The sequence below is a fragment of the Rhinolophus sinicus genome, chromosome 14 (genome assembly GCF_057876585.1).
Source record: "Rhinolophus sinicus isolate RSI-liver-muscle chromosome 14, RSI-T2T, whole genome shotgun sequence".
Lineage (NCBI taxonomy): Eukaryota > Metazoa > Chordata > Mammalia > Chiroptera > Rhinolophidae > Rhinolophus > Rhinolophus sinicus.
Genome location: NC_142514.1, coordinates 132,643,111 through 132,667,885, shown reverse-complemented (window position 1 = coordinate 132,667,885; position 24,775 = coordinate 132,643,111). Strand labels below are relative to the sequence as shown.

General features: G+C 38.8%; 1 protein-coding gene across 2 annotated transcripts in view; it reads right to left on the bottom strand.

The window, feature by feature from the left end:
- Nucleotides 1–11,993, bottom strand: part of RAB30 (RAB30, member RAS oncogene family) — a 79,401-nt gene extending 67,408 nt beyond the window's left edge. Inside the window, exon 1 of one of the 2 annotated variants that reach the window (XM_019752547.3) lies at nt 11,774–11,993. The gene's annotated coding sequence lies outside the window, so the exon portion shown is untranslated. Of the gene's footprint in view, nt 1–11,428; nt 11,453–11,773 lie in introns of those variants that run through there. The other variant, XM_074335689.2, reaches the window with a different exon arrangement.
- Between the last annotated feature and the right edge of the window lie 12,782 nt (nt 11,994–24,775).

Genomic DNA, 24,775 nt, shown 5'->3' with positions numbered 1-24,775 from the left:
AGATTCAGGTTATGCATTTTTGGCAGGAATGTCACACAAGTGATGTGTCCTTCTCAGATGTTAATTTGTTTCATCACTGGAATTAACTTTGATCATTCAGTAAAAATGGTGTCTGCTACCTTTGTCCACTGTAAAGTTACTCTCTCCTCTTTTGTAATTAATATGTATCTTTTGAGGAGATTCTTTAGACTAGGCTCCTCCATTACAGATGAGGAATCTGAGGCTCAGAGAAGTGGTGGCTTGCCCAAGATCACACAGCTTAAAAATGACAACACAAATTCAAACTCCAGTTTGTAGGCTCCCATTCTTAGGATTTTTCTAAAGCATCTGATGCCTTCTAGACCAGTCACCAATGGCTAACGCAGCCTTGCTAATGCCCTCACCAAGTGTATTAGGCAAACCAACGTGAGGCTATCAGGGCCCATAGAATCATGGTACCTCCCTGGTCTTAAGAAGTAACGTGGTCCTAGCCACTCTCTCTAGAGCCGCTCCTAAGTACACCTGAAACCTTGCAACTTTATTAACAATTGTCACCCCAATACACTTTCATTAAAAAAAATGTACAGGAAATCCTCAAGCCAGCACTTTATACTCAAGCCTCTCCCACATACTCACTCTGCAATGAACCTGGGAGAGCACTGGAGGAGGAAAAGTTAGATGGTTCAAAAAAGCAGAAGATGGAAATGTACTCGTATATGCATCAGGACACCAGGCTGAACAAGGAAAACCTTGTCAACCCAAACCCAAGGCCATCTTGCCACACCCTGACCTTTCAGCTGACAATCTGAAACTTCTTTCTGAGCTGTCATTTCTTTCTAATGTTTGTTTTAATTTAATTTTATTTTGGGAATAGATAATACTTTGGTAATACACTCATGGGGTTCAAAATTCAATGTGATATACCCATTAGAAAGGTTACATTAAAAAAGATAGATAATAACAAGTGTTGGTAAGGATGTGGAGAAATTGTCGGACTGGGTGTAAAATGGTGTAGTTGCTTTGGAAAACAATTTGGCAGTTCTTCAAAACTTCAAACAGTGATTGACCAAGTGACCCAGCAATTGAACTTCTAGCTATAGATGCAAATTAAATAAAAACAAATGTCCACTGAAAACTTGTATGCAAATGTGTATAGCAGCATTGTTCATAATGGCCACAAAGTAGAAAAACCCAAATGTTCATCAATTGATGAATGAATAAATAAAATATGCTTTATCCATACAATGAAATATTATTTGGTAATAAAACAGGAATGGAGTACTGATACATACTACAACATGGATGCATCTTGAAACGATTATATGAATGAAAGAAACCAATCACAAAGGACCATTTATTAATATATTAAATGTTGTAATAGGCAAATATATAGACAGAAAATAGATTAGTAGTTAGTTGCCTGAGGCATGGTGCTGGGGTAAGGGAGACAGCCAATGACTGTTAATGAGTACAGGGTTTTTTTTGGGGATGACGAAAATGTTCTAAATTCATTCCGGGGAGGGTTGCACAATTCTGTGTACATACTGAAAACCACTGGATTGCACATTTTAATGGGTGAGTTATGTGACATGTGAATTATATCTCAATAAAGGTATTTTAAAAGTCAGCCTTACATAAAATAGTAAATCTTAAGAAATCACACACACACACACACACACACACACACACACCCCGCTCACTCCTACTACCCTGTACCAGTAACCACTTTGTTATTTTATATCCTTCCAGGGATTCTTTGTGCAAACTGAAATATGTTTAGCCCCACTTCTTTCATAAATATGCACTATTCTGCCACCTTCCTTCTTTCACTTAACATATCCTTGGAAATTTTTCCATACCATTACTTGAAGAACACCATAATTCTTGTTTGTAGTTTAATAGTTTTCCCTTTTGTAAATATGCCCATTTATTTAACCCACTGTTGCATACTTAGGGTTGTTTCCAATCATTTGCTATCATTACCAAGAATGATGCAATGTTTTTAACTTGGTTTCATCCGATGACATTCTGCTCCTGGACTGCCAGGAAGCAGCACGAGGACCAGGAACAACTTTAGACTTAGTCAGAACTGGGTTTGTCTCTGACCTCATCTGCTAACTAGCTATGTGACTCTGGGAAAGTTACTTGTATTTTCTGGGACTTAATTTCCTCAATTATAAAGTGGGTAAAATCCCAGCTACTTTATCAGGATGCTGCAAGAGTTAAGGAACATAAGACAGAAACCCTGTGGCCAAATTTGGGACAATTTATATATCATAAAGCATAAGGTTGAAAAAAAAGGCAGAAGTTTGCTAATGGATTATAACACACTGGGTGGAAAAGAAGAACTCAGGAGTCCAAGTGATACCAACACACACACACACACACACACACACACACACACACACACAACCACAAAACCAAGAAGGGGTACTAAAAGCTAATCTATCAGAAAAACGCCAGGTAGGGGCGGCCAGTTGGCTCAGTTGGTTGGAGCAGGGTGCTCATAGCACCAGGGTCGCCGGTTCGATTCCCACATGGGCCAGTGAGCTGCGCCCTCCACAACTGGATTGAGAATGACGATTTGACTTGGAGCTGATGGGTCCTGGAAAAACACACTGTTCCACAATATTCCCCAATAAAAATTAAAAACAAAAAACAAAGAAAAAAAAACGCCAGGTAATAAATACAAAAGGAAGGAAAGAAATAGAAAATCATCCTTTTATAGATATCAATTGACCTAGACTAGGATTATCAATAGATATTAAAACAATTGGATATAAATTGTTGAGGAACAGGATATCCAAACAATCTCAGAAGATCACCCCACAGATTTCATTAATTACAAAGAGAAAAGAGTACCTTTACAATGCAGAGATCTGGCAATACCACCTCATCCAAAAGATCAAACCTCACATCACCAGTGATATAAGAAATTGACATTAGGTATCATAATATGATACAAGGGGAGGGAAATAACATTGCCTATGGAGAATTCTTAATACAAATATTTAACCTGAGTCTAATAATGAGATCACAATCAGACAAATCCATTTTACAGTCTACGAGGCAACAAACTTGGAATCTTCAAAATTCCAATGTCATAAAAAGAAAAACAAGAAAGGCACTGTGCTACATTAAAGGAAACTAAAGAGACACAACTAACCTTGTGTAGTCCTTGATTAGATCTTGGGTCCTAAAAAACAGAGTTATAAACAACATTGGAACAATCTGGAAAAATCTGAAAATATTATTGTTTTAATGTAATGGTATTGTGGTTACACTGGAGCATGTCCTTGTTATTAAGAGATACATGCTCTAGTGCTTAGAGATAAAATGTTGCAATGTCTGCAACTGAGTTTCAAGTAGTTTAGGGAGGAAAAGTGTGTGTGTGTGTGTGTGTGTGTGTGTGTGTGTGTGTGTGTGTTTCTGTGTAGAAAAAGCAAATGAATCTAGATGGAAGGTATATGGCATGTTCACTGCAACATTTCTACAATTTTTCTACATGTTTGAAATTTTTAAAAATAAGTTGGGGGAAAAAGATCAAATAAAATATGTAAACCACCTGGCGCCCATAGGTGCATGACATTTCACATCAGAGCTTCAGCTAACTCAGTACATCTACAGAAAGCTCTTCCCCTATGCCTGTGGGTAAAATGTACCACATGGAAGTAAAGGCTACCAGCCAGTCCTGCCCTCATGAAGCTTATACTTTTGATCAGAAGACAAGGCAAAAACAGGAAGCAGCTGGAGAAGCAGTGTGGTTTGGTTCCACAAAATCTACCTAGGGCCTCCATCTGCAAAAAAAAAAAATGTAAGCTAGGTAACTATTAGAAACAAAACAAGTTACTTAACCTCAGGAAGAACTGTTTCCTTATTTATACGGAAAAACTGAGCTAAAATCTACCACCTAGGTAGACTGAGAGAATAAGGCAGCACACATAAAACACCTTTGTGAGGCATCTTGTATTGAAGAGGCTCTTTAAAAGATATTTGTCTCCTAGAACAAAAGCGGGGAAGAAGGAAAACTCCTGGAAGGTTCCACCTTTGTTTCCCTATCGGAACACCCAGCACAGGATCTTGCATTTAGTTTATGCTCACAAATATTGGGCTGAAGAAGTAACAATAAGGCATGACGAGACAGAATGTCTTTTGGGCTACAAATGCCATTGGAATTAAAGGAAAGATTAATGTGAGTTGGCTCTGTCAGAAGCAGCAGCACCTTCACAACAGCACATACTCATGCGCAGCGAAATTTGCATATATATATGCATATATATATATATATATATATATGCATATATATATACACACACACACACATATATATATAAAATCTCAATTGAGACTCATAATAATCCCCATTTCATAGATGATGAAACGGCAGCTTGAAAAGATAAATTACCCACTTAGCACAATTCAAATCTGTGTTTGCTCCACCCGGTCAGAAAAGAATGGAAATAATTGGCTAAAAGAATGGAAATAATTCACAGCTCATGATCCTTTACAATTTCTTCCTGGGGGAGTCTCTGCTGGGGCAGAATGAGTCACTAATGACCACTCCTAAACTCACACTTTTTCTGTAGAAAAATGCCAAAACTCTGCCCTGGGATTGCTTCTAGTGATATTCAGAAAGACGAACAATCAGGCCTTTTAACTACCTGCTTCACATATCTAAAAAGTGGAATTTAAATTACCCTTTCTACTGTGGTTGTGTGACTGAGATGGAGAGGAAGTGAACAGAAGAGGTTATTTTCATCTCCAGGTTGATGGTGTCCGCATTTTAGTGAAGTTAACCATAACTCAAAAATAAAATTTTTCTGCAGAATTTTCTGGGGAAAACTCTTGGCTGCTTTATCGTTTCAGTTAGCTTTTTAAACATCATGCTGTGTTGCAGGCATGGATAATGCATTTTATATCTCTCTTCCAGAGGTCTCCATGTTATGTACATAACAACCTTTATTTCAGCAATCACAAAAACCAGCGGGAACTCTGCAATTCCATTTTTGTCCACTTTCTATCCACCCATCACAACTTCCTTCCCTTAGTGAGTTTAGCTCAAGTGGCTAATGGACTTGGCAAAGGTGTGTAGAAATGACTGTTGATAAGAATTTAAATCTGGGGGCAATTAAAGGAAAACTGTTCGTGCCATTTGAGCCAGCATTTCTACCCCTATAATGTATCCTACAGAAATATTCCCACAAATCTATCATCCTTTCAAATGCTCACTGCAGCACTGCCCAATAGCCATTAAATTGGGTAAGTTAGAGCAACATGCAAATACATGGGACAAATGCCCAAAATATATTAAGTTAAAGAAAGCAAGCAAAACGATGTGTAGCATAATCATATCATTAGTATATATGCGGGGGGGGGGGAAATGACAAGGAATACACATCAAAATCTCAACAGCTGATTATCTTTGTGGGGTGGAATTAAGGGGAATTTTTCCTACATAGTACATTGTATGTTTCTGTAATAAGTCTTGATGAATCTTAAGTCTAGAATCAAAAAACAAATTTAAGGTATATATTTATGTGCCCTTTCCTCTTCACTTCAGCGAGGTCACAGCTCCGCCTGCATCACTACCTCTAGTGATACCAAAGCTAGAGTGCCAGCTGTAGGAGTTTGCCCCTGTATGGAATACACAGGATCATGTTTAGAAAGGACACAAAGAACACTCACAATATCCCCAACAAAGGCTATTCCAGCCCACAGGCTGATTCAATACTTGCAGTGACCAAGAAAATCACTACCTTCTGCAGCAGCCCTTCATGTCTTCTAGCTTTGCTGTGACATTCCTAAAGGTGACATCTCTACAGATGACATTCAGAAACAGCAACTGATCTAGACACTAATATCCACGATACGTCAGGTTCAGCAGTCGGAATACTTATCACATTCAAGAAAACTAACATTGTTACTGATGCTCTAATACGCAGCTCCCATTACAATTTCCCCAATTGTCCCCAAGATGTCCTTTATTGCTTTTTTTAAAGTCCAGGATCCAATCAAGGGTTACATGTTGCATTTGGTTATCACAGTTCTTTACTTTTCTTTAATCTAGACCAATCACCCATACATTTTGTTTGTCTTTCATGACATTGACATTTTCAAAGATCACAGGCCAGCTGTTTTGCAGTATGTCCCACAGTGTGGATTTGCCTGATTACTTCCTCCTGATTGAATTGAGGTTAAACATTTCTGGCAAATATTCTACATTGGTGATGTCGTGCGCTTTCCATTCCATCAGTTATCTAGTTACATTGTTATCTTTTTATTCATTTTGTAGCTATGGGTACTAAGCAAGCATCAGCCAGTAAATAAAATATTTAAAACAATACATAAAAACAGCTACCATGAGCACCAGCTATACCAGGCATAGTGCCAGATATTTCAAATGTATTATTTCGTTTAAACCTCACCACAATCTGGCAAAGAAACAATCTTCAAAGAGGTTAACTAACTTGTCCAAGGACACACATGCAGTGATATAAAAACATGTGCACGAACATGTGAACTCTCACACACACACTTTATCATATAATCTCAGGTTCATGGTCATCCTGAGGATCCTCCAGGGATAGAACCCCTACCTGAGACTAACCTTGAAGGGGCCTATCTAGTTTTCAATAGTTGGACTCCAAAAGAAAAATACTGAAATTAAATTATCTATGGTCCATATAAAATTCTTCCATACTTGGAAATGTTTTTATTTGGAAATGGGCCACATTTTCACCACAACCAAGAAAACAGGATAATGGTTCCATAAGTGATTATAATATTGTGGTGTTTTTATTGTTTGTCCTTTTTGTTTTTAACTATTCTGCAACAAACTGAGAAAAATAAAGACAATGTAGAGAATTTTTTATAAAGCTAAATATATTTTAATTTTTAAATTGTGCTCTTCCTACAAGTTTTGATAGTAAATGTTCTTTATTTTATGAGATAAAAGTGAAGGGGTACATGTAAAAAATATCTTTACTATAGGAAAACAATCATTATCAACAGTTCTCCTCCCCGTTTTATTTTATTTTATTTTTGTAATTTTACTTATCTATGACATTCAAAAGTCTGAGACCCATTGATTTAGGGAACTCTATACAATTAAAATTCTTTTTGAGAAACTAACTTAAATAAAGGAAGTCCAGACCAAAAAGAAACCAGATCTATTTCTGAATTTCCCTAAAAATCACCCAGAAAACATCTCAAAGGCTTCAGGTCTCAGGAATACATGTTAATGGATGTGTTTAAAGGATTTTACACTTGACATTTGCATTACTAATTGCCCTCTTCCAAAGTGTTGATAATTCCTGCTTTTGAATGGGCCCTTAGTGACTTAGGTTAGTTCACTCAATCAACAAATATTCAGAGTCCCTAATTTATGCTAGATACTCTACTAGGTGCCTGGGAACACAGTCTGGAGAGGTTTTTTTGCCTTCATGTCTCAGGTCAAAAGTCACCAGCCACTTTGTAGATACTACCCCTCCCCCGCAGGAAAGAGGAATGAAACCCTCCTTTGGGGCAGTGCTCTCCTAGCAAGACCTATATACCTCTCAGTATGTGATCATTTGATTATGTTTTCCTCCCTCTCCGAAGCAAATTATTCCAAAGCAAACACTATCTTATTCAATGCTATCTTCCTAGTGCAGTGCACATATAGCTGGTGATCAGTATAAATTCATGAAATAAATATATTTTGCAGGGGAGGAAACTGAAGGTTAGAAGAAGAATGTGATATGTCCAACATCAAACGGCTAATAAGTCGTATCCAGTCTCAGAAAGCCACACCAGAGATCTCTCTATTCCACCATGCTGCATCCATGCAGACAGGGTGAGAAAAAGATCTTAGATGTCTTCCAGGAAACTCAAACTCAACATGTCCAAAATTCCTTCCTTCTTAAAAAACAAAACAACAACAAAACAAAAAAAACCACACACACACAAGCGAAAATCTAGTCCCCGTCCAGTGTTCTCTTTCTCTGTAATGGTATCCCCAATGGCTCAAGGGAAAACTCAAGTCTTCTCGACTCTCTCTTCTCCCTATCCCCACAACTAATCAATCAACAACCTTATCAATTATAATCTTCAAACTTAGTGTCTCTCCAGTCTCTTCCCTTGTCTCCAAGCTGCCTGCCACCACCCTAGATTCAAGCCACCATCATCGCTCACCTGGACAACAAAAATGAATTGCTGTTTGGTCTTCACACTTTCACTTTGGCCAATCCTCTCCATTTAAGGGAAATTGACTTGTAGGGAAATTTAGAAGTATATCAGATCTTGTTTCTTTATCTGTACTTCCTTGATTCTAGTTCCTCAAAAATAATTTTAACTGTATAGCGTTCCCTAAATCAATGTTTCAGACTTTTGAACTTGAAAGATAAGCAAAATTAGAAAAAAAGATAAAATGGGGGTGAGCTGTTGACAACAGTTATTTTCCTATAGTAAAGATACTTTTTCAATGTCTTTAAAAATTAAGTGGAGACCTGGTTTTTCCACTTGAACTCTTCTCCACTTAACAGCCATAGTGATTTTTAAATTTCTTTCGCATATGTAATTGATCTAGCTAATTAAAGCCCTTTGTTAGGTTCCTATTGCCCTTAAGATAAAGGCCAAAATTCACCTGTGGCTCAGAAAACTGCCCCCTCTCTAGCCTCTGCTTACCTCTCCAGCCTCATTCTTCTTCATTCTGGTCTCTCTCCCACCCCGTATACTGACTGACCTCCTTTCAAATCCTCATAGTCACCACTTTTTCCTTTGTACTTTGAACATGCAGTTCTCTCTGTCAGAAGCCCCCTTTGTGCCCCCTCTTAGCTCCTCCCATTGCCATCCTAAATTACATCCACTCACTCTTCAAGTCTCTTGAAATGTCACTTCCTACAGGAAACCTTGCATGATTCACCCAGACAAGGGGAGAGCTCCAGTTAGGAACTCCTGTTCCACCTTGTAATAGATCCCCCTTTGCCAGTAGCATTCATCACACTTGCATTGACTTGTCCAATGATTGTCTCCTCTATTAGAATATAAACTCCATGAGGGCAAGAGAAGCTTCTCTTTTCATTGACATAGCCACAGTCCTTAGGACACAGTAGCTGCTCAATTAACATTTGTTGTCAGAATGATAGGCTGGGGCCAGATGGTAGCAGGCCAAGTAAACCAAGGGGCAAGGAGCATTATCCTTTTGCAAATATGTAAACTGAGGCAGTAAGATGTGCATAGTTATTCAAGGTCACAGAGACAGCAGTGATGGGCCCAAATCTAACAGCTCAGATCATTTCTCCTCCCTAAAACACTACCAGGCATGGGTGGGAGAGGGAGCATCTTAGAAGAAGAAAATTAGGAATGAGAAGGTGGTGAGAGAGGTTTTAGGATGACAGCTTCTGAATCTGCCTGTCACACTCGTTGCCTCCAGATGGACAACAGTTAGACTTTCCATGCCTAGAGAAGCACTGATGTTAAACAAACAAACATAACTACCACCACTCCCTTCTCCTTAAGAGGAGGGTATAAAATAACAAACTTCTTTTATCCACGAAGGAGAAGAAACCACAGAAGGGAAAGATGTTGTCACTCCAAGTCTCTCTAAAAAAAAACCAAATGGGCAGTTGGGCCACCTGGGTTGTTCCTCTGCAAATCAACAGAAAAGGGAGGGGGAAAGAGCCTTCCCGCCTACTGGAGCAGGGATAAGAAAAATAAAGTATTAAATGAGGCAGAAACCATTGGAAGTCTACTTATTCTTTGGGAATCATCATTTCATGTAAAGCACTTAAAAACCCTGCTATCCCACTGGCAGTTCTTAATACAGGTAACAATATGGTTGGCATGAGCTCAGCTGTAACATTTCATTGTCCATATGTTTCCAGGGCCAAGTTTTGTCTGTCACACAAGCCACAAACCAGGCCAAGGGGTCAGGCTCATTGCTGCCCATCCTGCCAAAAACCCCTTGCAAGAAAAAGAAAACAAAGCCTCTTCAAAGAGGACTCTGACAAATAAATATTCACACAGTCTACACACAGCCTGGAGTTTCTAGGTGAGGCAAAGAAGGAGTGAGGAGGACATTCAGAGATAGGGAAGAGGCTTAGAAAAAGAGATGTGAGCTATTGGTAATGAGAGGAAGATTTTGAAACACAGAGGAAAAAATGAGAATTGTAAATGGAGAAACACGGAAATAAACTGAAAGAACTTCAAGAGACATAAAGATTGGGGAAAGGAAGGTACAGAGGAAAAGGTAAGGTGCCCCAAAGAGCAGACAGTAAGCAACAGAGAGATATAGGGAGAGGCAAAGCCAGGCAGTCCATTTCCCCCCAAATCCAAAAGCTGCTCATCGCTTTCCAATAAATCACTCTACTACAAAGCCCTACAATGGACGGTCCTTTGCATTCAGGAACAAGCAGCATTAAACCAAGCATCACCCAGCTGCAACTTTGGAGATCTAACTGTCTGAATTAAAAATGAACAAAATTTGTTCAGCAGCAGAAGACAACCAGTGATGACTTTCCCCCAATGTCTAACTTGGCTATCAAATGTTTTGGTATTTTAAATTTAAGGGTAAAGTACACGGCATTTTTCCTTCTATTGACGTTCCAAGAGGGGGTGTGGTTGACCCCAGGTCCATTCATTTCCAAGGTTGTAGATCTCAGCTAAGACTGGCCCCATCTGTTCTTGAATCAGCCAGCTGTTTATCTCAAAGTAACATATTCATTGCACTATCATCCTAATAACTTGCAAGAAGAGCCAACATCATACAAGTCAGAATGCTTTCTGTCCGGTTAAACGTGTCACTTTGTTTAAAAACAAAAACCAAAAAACCACTGCGATGCTCCTTGATTTCCCCAGCCAGGATCACTCTTCCATGGGTACCTGTCAGTAATGGCAAATGAAGGTTAACAGTGCTTCTAACTTTCCCTAATGCAGGGAAAAATGAACCCAGGTTTCCTTAATGATCCCTTCTCCAAACCGTTATTTGTGACTGGTGACTGTGCCTCAGGAAACAGCAGCTCATTATGGTACCACTGCCAGTGGCAAGGAGCCTATTGCAATGTAATTTAAAACACTCACACAAGCACAAATCTGTCGGCTCCACTTCCAAACAATCCTGAAATCCTGCAGTCGGGAGAACACTAAACGAAAATGCTGCCTCCAGCAGCCTAAGAGAAGCTTCTCTAGACACGTGAAATGTTTCTGACTGGCACGGAGTGCACCATTAAAGGACACTGTCACCTCAAATCAGCAGAAAAGGCGAGACAAACGACACACACACAGACACACACACACACACACACACACACAAAATAGGGCTCCACAAAACTTAACCTACTCAGAAGCACGCTCATCTGAAAAATGAATAGTGAGTGTTCTCCCAAGAGACACAGAAATGTTCTAAAGTAGTGTGACCACATCAAATCACTGTCTCCATTTCTCCCCACGCATCACCCTTTCCCACTCAAACCTCAGCACTCGGGCCGTCCGTGACAGGACTGCAGTTCCCCACCTCTGCCTTCTTCTGATTTTCCAAAAGCACTTCCCAACATCCTCCCCAGCCCAGCCCCCTCTCTCAGCCTCCGAAAGGTTGAGGGGAGTTGCGACTGGAGAATTGGCAGGAATCGGTCCTCTGGCGGGGGAAGGTTGCTCGAGTTGTTCTTTGCAGTGACCCAAATTGCACAGAGCTTTCGCTTAGCAGCGCTTGCGAGCACCCCCCAATCCTCCCGCCCCCCATCTTCCCAAAAGAAAGCCTTGAGAATTAAGCGGGAGGAATAACTTGGTAGAATCATTTGAATAAATCACTTCAACTCACCTGGTTTGGGATTTTTCTCCCCACCCCAGGCATAAACAGAAATGATGTGCGAATGAGTCACGCACGTAACGGAAGGTGTTGCGATGTCCTAAGTCCAAGGGCTGGAATCAGTCCCTGCCCTGGTGCCGCTGCTACTCTTAGCTCAGCTGGAGCGAGCGGCAATCGCAAGCCCAGCAGCAGCAGGGGGGTGGATAAACCGTAGCACAATGAATGCAGTGGGGTTTTTGCAATGACATCATTCCTCTGTCCAAAAGGCCCCAATAGCCATGCTCAGGAGCTCTGCATTCTGGGAATTGTAGTCTTCTTAGAGCCTGGCGGGACCCTGAGTCTATTGCCGGAACTACAATGCCCAAAATGCGCCGAGATCGGACGCGCCTGGAACGAGCAAAAGGAGTGAGGGAAGCTCGGCCGCCATGTTAGGAGTGCCGGGACGATTCCGCGGAGCCGGCTGAGGTTTTTAGGGTGCACGGGAGCCGAGTGGTGGTGCATTGGGGACGGTGAGGTGGAGGACAAGCCCTTCGGGGAGCCGACGGCCCGAACCTGGGAACCGGAGGGTGGAGGCGGCATTTGGGGACAGATGTAGGGCGGGTCTGGCTGGAGGCGGCAGCAAGAGGCCGAGTGGGCCTCGGCCTTACGATCCTGCAGGGATTGGCTTGGTCCCCTACACTTCTTGCTCCATTTTTTAAGTAAGGTTTTGAGGGAGTCGATTTACATCTGGGCTCTGAGCACATTCAGACCCTCTAACAGGGCGGTCGGGTTGATTGGCCACTTTGTAAAGGTGCAGGGACCCCGGGCAGCGACCGAGTTCTCGCCTTTGGTCGGAGATGTTTTTCACCCACGGAGTTGTGCTGTCTCTCCCAAATTTATTTTTAACTGAATTTATTTTCCATCCTACCTTACCCCTCCCCAAGGTTTTGGACCTTCACTCGTTTTTCATGCAGAATGATTTGCAAAAGGAGCCAAAGAAATCGGTGTTGGAAGGTAGCCAAGCCTCAAAAGGGACGGACGGTGCTTTGGCCCCGCAGTTAAGGAGAGGCCTAAAGGAGTAACACACCTGGTTTGAAACGACATCTTCATACCTGCCAGCGAAAGCAGGGAGATGTTGAAGGGGGATATTACTGATAATAGGCCTGTTGATGGCTAGCGATCGGTTCTGGAGTAGCAGGGGTTCTTGGATACACCTAGCGTGTGTGCTAAAAGACTGCAGAGACAGGATGTTCATTGGGATGGATCACCAACTTATTTAAAAAATATATTTAATGTTTTAATTTGTGGTACTCTATATTTACGACTACTTTAAGAAATAATGTTTTTTTACTAACTAAAACTGAAATCATTGGTCTTTATGTTATTTGGCCTAGTATTGCAAATGAACTGTATTTTTTTTCCCAATTATGTAACTAAAACAATGCTGTGTCTTTGTTGTTTTTCAGAGTCTGTCTACACTGGAAAGATGGGGGATTTCTTTTTCTCCTGAGAGTGCCTGAAGGGTTAAAAATGCTGATATATTTTGTGCTGTTTTTCTTCCTCCCTTTTGCACCTATTCTGAAAACAAAATTAACTAGTTACTTTGGGTCAGTAAGTATGCACTTCACCTGTTAGGAGTTAATAAACTTATAGCTGATAAATGGATTCTCCTATGAAAGAAAGGCTAGGCACAATGATTTCAAATGATAAAAACATGGTAGAAACAGTCTCTGATGTATGCAGATGATAACTGCAAAAAACAGTTTTATGAAGAATGATCTTGTATATCATGTTTCTGTGAACAAATCACAAGGTGAATAGGTTTGTTTCATTTTTAAACAAAGCTAATCGGATTGGTCTCATTTATTCATGAACACAACAATGGGAAGGGCTCATGCAAATCTGTTATTCAAAAACACCTTTGGAAGTAATGGTAAGTATGGGAAAAGGAACAAAATGTTTACTATTTTCATTCTGACTATTAATATAACTATAGAAGTGTTTTAAGCTTAGTAGAATAGACAGCTTTACATTTAGGCTTAGTTTCAAACTCTTATTTTTAGGGGTTGGTTATTCAGGGTGTTCTTGTGTCTTACACAAAATTAGAGTGAATCTTGTTCATTTTATAAGATATTTCTTTATATAAGCAGTAACCTCCTTTGTTTGAGTTACTATGGAAGACAGATTTGTGTGTGGGGTGAGGGAGATCCCAACAGATTTCTCAGAAATCTTGTGAGAAGTGAGCTGTGTAATGCAGTGATTTCTGTAATTTGTCATCTGTTTGGGTAGTTTGAAGTTTTTCCAGCCTTATACCTAACGGATATCTTACAATACAGAAATGAAACAGATCTAGCTAATATCTACAAAAAGACTCTATGATTTAACCCTTTTAGAAAAAAAATTCTGTGCTTTAGAAGTTTCATTTACAAAATTAATATTTCAGGAGTTGATGGTGTCAGCTTCTGAAAGAATAACCTCAGTATCCCAGAGAAAACACTGGATTAGGAAAACTGAAAAGTGGAATTAGGAATGCCAACAGGGTTAAGTGTCAGGATCACCTATAGAACTGTAAATATATATAGCTATTGCCCACACATCCTTGCTGAATTGAACCAGCTGTTGTATATTTTTAAAATTATTGGTGACTGCATGGGTAGGGTAGAGTAGTCCTTCACATCCTGTATTTGTGTTTTTTTGTGGTGTGTAACACTAGTACTAAGTTTTGGCAAAGATTTTAGGTTTATTACTAATTATACTCATAAATGTGTTCTGAAAATGTGTAGATGAGGAAATCACCTAGAGATCAATTTATACAGAGTGGTTAGGGGAAAAAAGATCCATTTTAGCCTTAGGAATACCACAATGACTTAGCTGGATAGTTCTTACAGTGAGGTCTTAGTCTAATACTAAGAAAGTGATGATAGGAGACTTACCAGTAAGAGCTCAATGCTATGACAAAATTACGGTAAAGCTATTCAGATAGTTAAAAAAAAGTCTCTAGACAGAGGCAACCAGATACTAGAATTTTCTGAGAATAAGTTTAATAACTCCTTTTCCTAAATTCTGAATTTTTAAAAGTATTGATAGATCTTGGTATTGGATATTTGGATATATGACATGTAGTAGAGTATCTTTTTTAGCTCCAAATTTGATGTGGTTACTAAATTGGGGGTTTTTAGTCAAAATTCTAACATGCTTTCATCTATATCTGCTTAAGAATAAAGACAACCCAAAAGAAGCATTTGAAAATTTTAAAGGAGTGAGGTCCTCTTAGAGATTGTTGATGAAGACTGGCTTTATCAAGTGTTTTGCAGAATATCAGTGGCTTCTGAATTCCTGCTGTTTTAGTTTGAAATCTATTTTGAGTTTCTTGGGCAGTATCACAGAAATTAGTAACATTCTAAACCTCAGTGATAATAGCCTCATAGGGGTGTGGGAGAGGATTAAACAAACTATGTAAAGCACCTAGCAGAGGGCTTTGGAAGAGGTAAGTTTGTTGTGGAGTTTTTATTTAAGTTTTTAGAAAGTAGCCCAAGAATAGTTAGGACCCCAAGCACAGATTACCTCAGATGTTCTCTTTCAACACTTTGTTAAGTCAAACTTGTATGACTAAGTTCTTACCAAAATATAGTTTGATATAGGGCGGCAACCGATGTTTTCAGCCCTTACCACCTAAGGAACATAAAATTCCTGTTATGTTACTAAGATTATGATAGTGCCTGGAGTGGTAGAAGTTAAAAAATACAAATGTAATAATTTTGCTTGTGTACCTGTGGAGCTTGGAAAAGCCTCACAGTTGATTATGAAAATCAGGCCTTGTCTTAATTCAGGGTCACTAGTTAATCCTTTAAAAAAAATGATATAAATTATGAAAAAACTTAGCATTGTTTTATGCCTTACAAAGTTCTAACGTAATGCTTTTATATTCCAAGCTATGAAATTTGAGAGAACAACTCTGTCTGCCTTTCTATATCTCTTCCAAAAATAGAATCAATTTTGTTACCTGTCTCAGAAATGAAATGCCAGCAACCCAAAGGTGATATAGATCCAGCAGTTACATTAAAAATTATTCTAACCTCATCACAGAGTTGAGACAAGCAAACTTAGGGAAAAAGAAAAACATTTTAGCAACAGATGTTTCGAGCCTCACCTTAGATTGAGTTAAATAACATTTAGTTTTCTACAATGTACATGTCTGTACTTGGACATAGAAGAGCGTGCCATACAAGGCTCAGCAGTCGTAGTTGCCCTAAGGAACATCTTTAACTTATTCTGGAAACTTAATATTTCATATTTTAAAAATTTGAGTTAATATTCAGGCAACAAAAACATGTTTTGGGTCCTGTTTACTTAACCACTGTTGTGTTTGTAACAAATTGGCATACTTTTAGCTGCTGGCTTTAGTATGCTACTAAAGATGAATGCAGTAAATATCCCAAGGTCAAGATTTGAAATACAGGTGTCATAGTTAATGATTAACTAGAAAAGTCTGCCCTCTTTATCCTTTGATTTTTATTTTTCAATTTTTATAGGTTTGGATAAAGTCTCACTAGAAAATATTTCTTTACAAGAATAACTACATGAAGATGAACTTAATCAAATATATTAATATTAGGTTGGTGCAAAAGTAATTGCAGTTTTTGCAGTTTTTAACCTTTTAAGCTGCAGTTAATTTTGCACCAATCTAATAAATATGTTTGTGAATATAGCCGTTTAATAAGCTCACTGGGTGATTCCTCTCCAGCTAATTTTACTTGGAAGTACCAAGGTGAAATAATTTGCCAAAGTTATACCTGTAAATACAAGCCCCCTCTATTTTGTGTTCCTACTCCAGTCTTTCCATTGTGCACAGTATCTCGATACAGTTCTAAGATTGATGCCAAAATTTTTTAGTGTTTCTGTGTACGTATATTCAGTGAAGAATAATATAATTCAACCACATGAACAAGTATTGCTTAAGTAAGGTATAATAAAGTTTTCTTAGGGAAGTTACATGATCCATGTCTTCATCTAAAGCATTTGATTAAAAAAATATTTTTAAAAAAAACTACAGTATTCTAGACATGGATATCCAAGGTGTCAATACTTGGGGGGCACAGTTTCAACCAGTTTAAGTCATTTCATTCTGTAAGTTTGTATTGAGTTCCAAGTACAAGGCCCTGGTGGTACCAATGGTGACTAGGACCCGTGACTATAACTATGGACACCAGTCAACTCAACCTTTTTAGTGTCGTAGACCCCTTTGTCAATCTAGTGAAGCCTACGGATCACTTTTCAAAAGAAACTTTTAATGCTTAAAGTACAGTATATTGCAAAGGGAGCCAATAATAAAATTACTTTTAAAATTTAAAACTTTTGATACAGAAATATACAGTAGTACCTCGGTTTTCAAACGTCTCTGTTGGCAAACATTTCGGTTTTCAAACACGCCTTGGAAATCAAACATGTCACGGGGCTTTCACTGAGTGCAAGATCCTGAGGCCTAGCTGTTGGCTGTTTTCGAACGTTTCAGAACTCGACCAGTCTTCCGGAATGGATTACGTTCGAAAACCGAGGTACCACTGTATAGCTTTATTAACTCGGTTAACAAGATCTAGCACTGACCCTAATTTCAACAGTGGTGAACAAATATTTCAAGTCATGTGCAACAGTCATGAGAACTTCAACTGTGAGCCATATTTACTGCTAACTATGATCTGTTGTCTACGTTCAAATTATATCACAAGTTACTGAAAATGGAGATGTAATTTTCCCCATTCTAAGTTCACGGAACCCCTGAATTCTATCTATGAACTGATAAAGAACCCTGGTTAAGTTTTTAATGATAGGAGCTTTATCTTTTTCACTGTTGTATCGATGGCCTGATTAAGGTCCTTAGAGACCTAAGCACTGAAAAACTTGTGGTGTGTGGCCTCAATTCAAAGTCAAATTTATCAAAGTAGATTTAAGGCTCATATTTCTCATGGAGACTCATACTTTTAGGAAGTAATAAATTATCTTGTTAGGGGCAGGTAGGGAAAGACTGCTTTACTATTTATTGTCTGAAAGTGTTTAGTACCCAAGCTTGTCTATATCCACTACACTTGGTATACAGTAAGAGCTCGATAACTGAATGAAGGAAAGAACATCGTCTGTAATAGATTCACTAATAACATTTTACCTACCATTTGCATTCAGCAGCACTTAAGGTAGGAATCACTTCCATTTTTAAATTAAGGCACAAGTCTGCTTAGGGTCACCCATTAAGTGGAAGAATTAAAAATAGAGCTCAGGTTTGTTTGACTCAAAATCTACACAAGAACCACTACTAGTCTATTTTAGGGGAAACGAAGTAAATGTCCCAAACCTAAGTACTGATTTGGCCAACTATAAATATGGTCTTTGCCCCATATTTCCCAAAGAGATAAAACAACCATGTGAAATTAAGGCAGTATGGTGAAATGAAAGTTCCATAATTATTTAAAGCACATTTTAAAAAAACGCTTGAAAATACTTTTTAACACTTTAAATAAGCTGAAGTTTATATTGCAATTTTCTCTGCTCCACAATGTGCTCATACTTGGTATCTTTCTAAGAAAAACATTTCAAGGTTTCTGGGGTTTGCAGTGGTAATTTACAGCTAAAAGGATTTTTTAAGTTCCCCTTCTACACCCCCCAGCAATACGAGTGGGTATGTTTTCACATACCATGTTTCCCTGAAAATAAGACCTAGCTGGACAATCCGTTGTAATACATCTTTTGGAGCAATAATTAATATAAATTGACTCGATCTTATTTTACTATAAGACTTGGTCTTATCTGACATTAGACCGGGTAATATAAGACCGGGTCTTACATTAATTTTTGCTCCAAAAGATGCGTTAGAGCGGATTGTCCAGCTAGGAAACACGGTAGCTTGTTTAGTCAAAAACATTGGACTAAGAAAATTACAGTGAATTGTATTTTCAAGCCCATTTTGATCCACATGGGCAGCCCCAGACCAATATGTCTAAATTAGTGCATGATACATATACAGAATATTTCAGTTCTGACTCAGAAGCACTCACATTGGTTAATTCATAAAAAAGTTAAATAGCACTTCATTTTACAGGTGAGAAAATGGGGTACTTGGGAAGTTAACGTGGCCTGACCTGTGCTGATTTGAAGCCATTTATAGACTTTACCCGTGCTGCTAGGTATGAGGATTCATTCAGTTCACTGCAGAAATCCTGTTTACAGTGTGCTGCCCTAGACCCTGCTGGGGATGATCCGTAACACACGGTATATGGACCTTATTGCCATTGTAAACCAGGGATCACTGAATGCTGAATCATCCCTAGCCCCAGGGGCTTAGGTCAGGGATGGTCAACCTGTAGTTCTTTCCACAATAGTCATCTAGGTAATTTGATACTTAGAAACAAACACAGTGACAGTGTGTCCCAGACTTGACAGAACAATTTTCATTTCCAGTATTTTTTAATTTGCAGTTCTTGTGCATGTCACATGACAATTTTATATTTTGAAAATAATTATGGGTCTACTGCATCATTTAGTACTTGACCCGAAAAAGTAGAACCAGTGACATTGTGGAACAATGAAGACACTTAGAAAGTCACCTTGAAAACAATGCTCCCCAAAAGCTGCTTTCAGATGTCTGGGGAACAACTTGATTCTACCTTCTAATTCTCCATTCCCTTTAGCACAAAGCTGCAAAATAACTGGCTCAGGATTGAGTAAGCTGCCTTTGGCAGCCAAATGTTATTACCTGTAGGTCATACACTCTTCTGCCTGGCATATACACAGTAAGCATGCATGTTAAATTATTATAAAACTTGAATGGATTGCTTAGTCTTAAGTAATAATAGGCTTATCCCACCCCTCAGCACATGATTCTTTTGTGATATATTGGGCTAATGAAGTGGACTGTTCCCAGACAATGAAGAAAATAGAACATTGCTTGAAGAAACCCTGTAAGGCCTGGACAGGAGACTGAATAGGAATCCTTGATTGCCAGTGCAGAGAGGACCATGATATTTGAGAATAAAATATTTATTGATAGCTGGGCTCTTATGTCATGTGTTTAATGCCATGACTGTAAAACCATTACTGTAACACTTAGGTGTATCTTCTAAAGGAAGCCTGTCAAATGACTCCAGAATGACTTTGTTTTTGGTGACATTAATTACTGTTTTCCTTTGGGACCTGATTTTTTTTTCTTTTTTTTAAATTTTTTTATTGTAAAATATACGTGACATAAAATTTAACATCTTAACCAGTTTCTGAAGGAACTTGATTATGTAACAGATTCTAAAATGATGCAAGTGTATCAAAAGCTGTTCCATCCTCAATTTGTTTTTTCAAAAAAACTGCGATTAGGTAACACGTTTTCAGATAGACTACCTCCATCCGCCTATTTTCCTGTCACCCAGTAAGGTTTCTCATCGTCAGCCACAGTTCTATGAAGGGACGTTAAAGGGTCTCCTGTTGCCACTACACCACTGATGTTCGTAATAAGGTAGGTTGAAGGCTTCCAGGCTTCCATGACCAGCCTACACTCAATCTTTGCCCTCCCTTCTGCCCCCTTTTACTTCTGTTATGTTCCTGTACTACTACCTACATTGCGAGTACATGACCACTTAGTTGTTAAGTTCCTTTGAGAGCAGGAACTAGAACGTTTATTTTCACATCTTCTGTGCTTAAAACAGGACTTTCATTTCTTCAGCAAATATTCACTGAGTATCCACTAGATGTCAGAGATTAGATTCTGGAGACACCAAGATAACTAAACACAGACTCTCCCATAACAATCTTGTGGGGGAAAGGTGGAAAATAGATCTGTAAGCCAGAAAAGCTTCAGTATAATATATTGGAGTGGATAGGAAATTTCCTGGTTTAAGAAGACTACAAACCATCATTTCCAAAAATATCTCCCCAATGAAGTCTACCTCAGCGACTAAATTTTCACCATTAGAAAGTCATTCTCTATAGGACCACTTGTGCTGTGGATGCTTCTGTGCAGGAAAGCTAAGGGGTATTAATGGGCAATGAAATTACTTTTTCCCCCCTTTAAATTTTTTTTGTTGTTAATTTTAAAGTTTTCACACAGCAAGATTCACTCTCTGGTACATAATTCTATGAGTTTTGACAAATGCATAGAGTCAGGTAATCATCAGCACAATCGATATAGAACAGTTCCATCACCTCAAAAATGTCCTTGTGCTGTCCTCTTTTTTTGTGTGTGTGGTAAATAATTTTATTTTTCAGAAAGTCATGTTTGAATGTTCCATGTATAACTTCTTTATCCAAAAAAGGTATTTGGGACAGTACCTTTTCTAATAAGCCTCTAGAAATACTGATATCCAAAGAGGGACTAAATCATTACACCATCGTCAGTCATCTGTACCTTAGTTTATAGATCGGGCTGTTGAAAAGTAAAGTGTGCCTGTGGTGTATGTAGGCTCTGTGTGTGTGTGTGTGTGTGTGTGTGTGTGTGTGTGTGTGTGTGTGTGTGTGTTTAGAAAGAGGATGGGGTCAGCAGATGGAGATACAAGGATAGGTATGGGTAGTGTGTTGTGTTTTAAGTAGTATTAAGGGCCCTGAGTTCTCAAAGATAGGGAGCACCAAAGAAAGTATATAAGCCCTGAAGAGGGATGCCCTTCATGTAAAATTTGATCTGTCTTTATCTGGTGCTACATAACTGGGATTCTAGTACTGACTCTGCCAGTAACTTGTCTTGAAAAGTCACTTCCCCTTTCTGGGCCTTAATTTCATCACTTATAAAAAATAAGTTTGGATTGAGTATATTCTAAAGTCCACTTCAGTGTTCTCCAACTAGAGGTGAAACCTGTGTGTGTGTCTGTGTGTGTGTCCTTTCTGCCCTCTCGCTTTCACTGGACATACATACATGTAGATAACAATAACCAAACTCTAGCTAGCATTATGAGCTCTTAAAATTTCATGTAATTTGATGTGAGAAGTTGCAAAGTTAAGGCTGATCTGAACTGGGCTCCAGTGATACAGATCTCTGATGAGCAGCCTTCTCATTTGTAGAATGACTATATATATGCTAATGTTCCTTGTAGTTTTCACATTTTATGACTGAAACCTATTAAAACTTACCAGTGTTACGTCTATTCTCACTTCCTCTGGGTCTGCACTTGTTCTGATTTTGATTTTATTTGTTGTTATTTATTAACTACTTTTCATTTAGTACCTTCTATGTGCCAGAACTTTTAACATAGGGTACTTGACCTACATTATTTAAGGACTTTTATAGTGCTGTCATAATGGATGTAGAGAAGGGAAAATCACACCATGCCTCCTACTCCCATCCTGCATAGCATACATATTCCTACAGCAAGATCCCATTTCAGTGCATGTTAAAAGTATCACTAAAGAGGGGAAGAAAGAAGATACATGTGGTGTTAAATTGAAAAGTAAAGAAAAATGAACTAAAGTTTGAGAGCTTGCTATGTGCTAGGCATTTTATATATGTCTGTCTTCTTCAGGTCATTGAGATAAGCAGATATGTACAGACATCACAAAGGGAACCTGCTGGTTTTGAAAGCAAAAAGGAGAAAAATTATGTCAATGTCATAAATCATTGGAATAATTCAGAATATTTATTTTTAATATTCTCCACTGAGGGCACAGACAACTTAGTGCCTCTCTGTAGTATTTGGCAGATGTTTGTCGAATTAATAGGGATTTTTCTCACGCCCTAAAGTAGTGGTTCTTTGGGTCCAGGGACCACTTAGAATGTTAGAAAAGCTATGGACCCATCTAGGATGTCACCTCCTCCATTATACACAGAAAAGAAACAGCCAAGTCCCTCTCATCACCCTAACCATCTCCACATCTGTATTTGGAATATTTTCAGCCCCTCTGCAATCCCTTCATGTGCCCCCAGGTTAAGAGCTCAGCCCTGGAAACATTTCTGAGTATCTAATCAGCCTAGAAGAATTGTTCCACTAACTTACAATGCTACCATGCTTTTTTGGTCCTTTATAGATTACGGAAAATCACACTATGCCTCCTGAGTATTTACTAATGGTCATGTTCAGTTTTCTTTTTATGAGCAGAGATTGTATTCAACATGTTTTAGGTTCATTAACATGCTACAACCAAAGGATCAATATCACATACTTTATCTTTTTAAGGTTTTTGAAGGAGGAATTATGCAGTTTTACAGATGAAGAAATTAAGGTTTGTCCCAAAGCTTACCTTATGTAATATATCTCTAGCTTTCTAGATGGAATGATTTTTATTTCTATTTTTACCTCTCCCCATTCAGAAACCCGCTTAAAACACTGTTAGGCCAGTGTCCTCATCAGTGAAATTTTTTCTGAGTAGACATGATGAAAAATTGTTCTCGTCTCAGAGTGGAGGAGAATGACATGTAAAACAAATACAGTTGACGCTTGAACAATGCTGGGCAGGGGTGTCGACTTCCTGCATGCTGTAAAATCCAAGTATAACTACAGTTGGCTCTCTACACAGAGGGATTCCCAACCGGGGAGTTGACCCTTGAAAAACACGGGTTTGAACTGTGCAGGTCAGTTGGAAAAAATCTGCATATAACGTGGACCCGCATTGTTCAAGTTTCAACTGTATTTTAAATAATTCCAAATACGATATGAGAACTACCCCCATGAAGTTTTGAGGGTCAGACTGGTTAAAGGAAAAGTAAATGTGAAAACTCTACCTTTACCTTGATATAAAATCCTTAGGACCTTATATAATCCAACTGAAAACTTCCCTCTTTTCCAATAGTGTTGTCCCTTTTATACATGACAGCAAGACTGCATCTCACCAGGCTTGTGATGGAAGAAACTCCAGTTGTTTACTATTGTTATTAAACTGGAAAACGGAGTTGTTGATCAAATGGAGTAATGTTTTGAGCATTTCCTCTGGGCCAGGGGCTTTTTAATTTACACAAAAGCTTTCTGGTTGGCGAGTGAGAGTCTCCATTTTTCACTTACCCCAGGCTACACAGTTATAGCTAACATTTGATCTCTTCCTAGAAGCAAAGTTTTATTCAGAAGTTTCTCAATATTTATAACAACTCCATAAAATACTGTTAATACTGTCATCCCTAATTTATCAATAAGAAAATTGAAATGTAAAAAGATTAGACGATTTGTCCAACTCTGGCTGATTTGACTCCAAAGTCTACTCCATTCCAATATGCTACCAAAGCTTCTAGCATTAATTATCATTAATCATTGTTTTCTGCACAGTAAGTGTGGCTGTCCCTGGAGAGGAGTTACTAAGGGAGAGATTAAGGGGAGTTACTGGGCCATTTTTGAGAAAAGTGGTGCCTTTCCCTGCAAACAAGTTTTCTGTGAAATCAGGTTGGAAGGATAAAGAAAGCTGAGGAAGGTGGAGGTGGCGTGGTTGAGCCTGTTCAGGAACTGATTACATCTGAGCCTCTGGCCCTTTTGCCTGCCAGCTGACTCAGAGTGGGCAGATGGGCCAGAGCCCAGGCAGGTTGATTTCATGGGTTGTATACTTCAAAGAATCTGATTCCTGGCACTGCTATGCACATTGCTTTTCAGAGGGTGCAGTCTTCCAGGTGAGGGAACAGGATGGTCTCCATGAAGTGTTTGCGAAAGGCCTAGGCAAGGCAGTGTTTGCTCTAAATCCAAATACATACAGCTTTGTTCTAGTCCTAAGCATGGCTGAAAATCTAGTCCTATACTCTAGTATTCCTCTGCAGTAAACATGGCGGTTAAGAATATAGGCCTGAGAGTCAGATTCTAATCTTGGCTCTACCACTCAACTGTGGATAACTAGGCCTCAGTTTTCTCAAGTGTGAAATGGGAATTAAGGTAGTACCTACTTCATATTATTGTGAAGATTAAACATATATAAAGCATATATACCATACTACCTGAGACATAGTAAACACTTGAAAAGTTATTATTATTCTAAGAAAACTCATATTTTATAAGAAAATCCCAGGGCTTAAACAAAATAAATTAATTGGTTCATCATTCTTTCAGTTAATATACACTGAAAGGTATTTATTATTGTGCTGGGTGGGAGGGGGGGGGA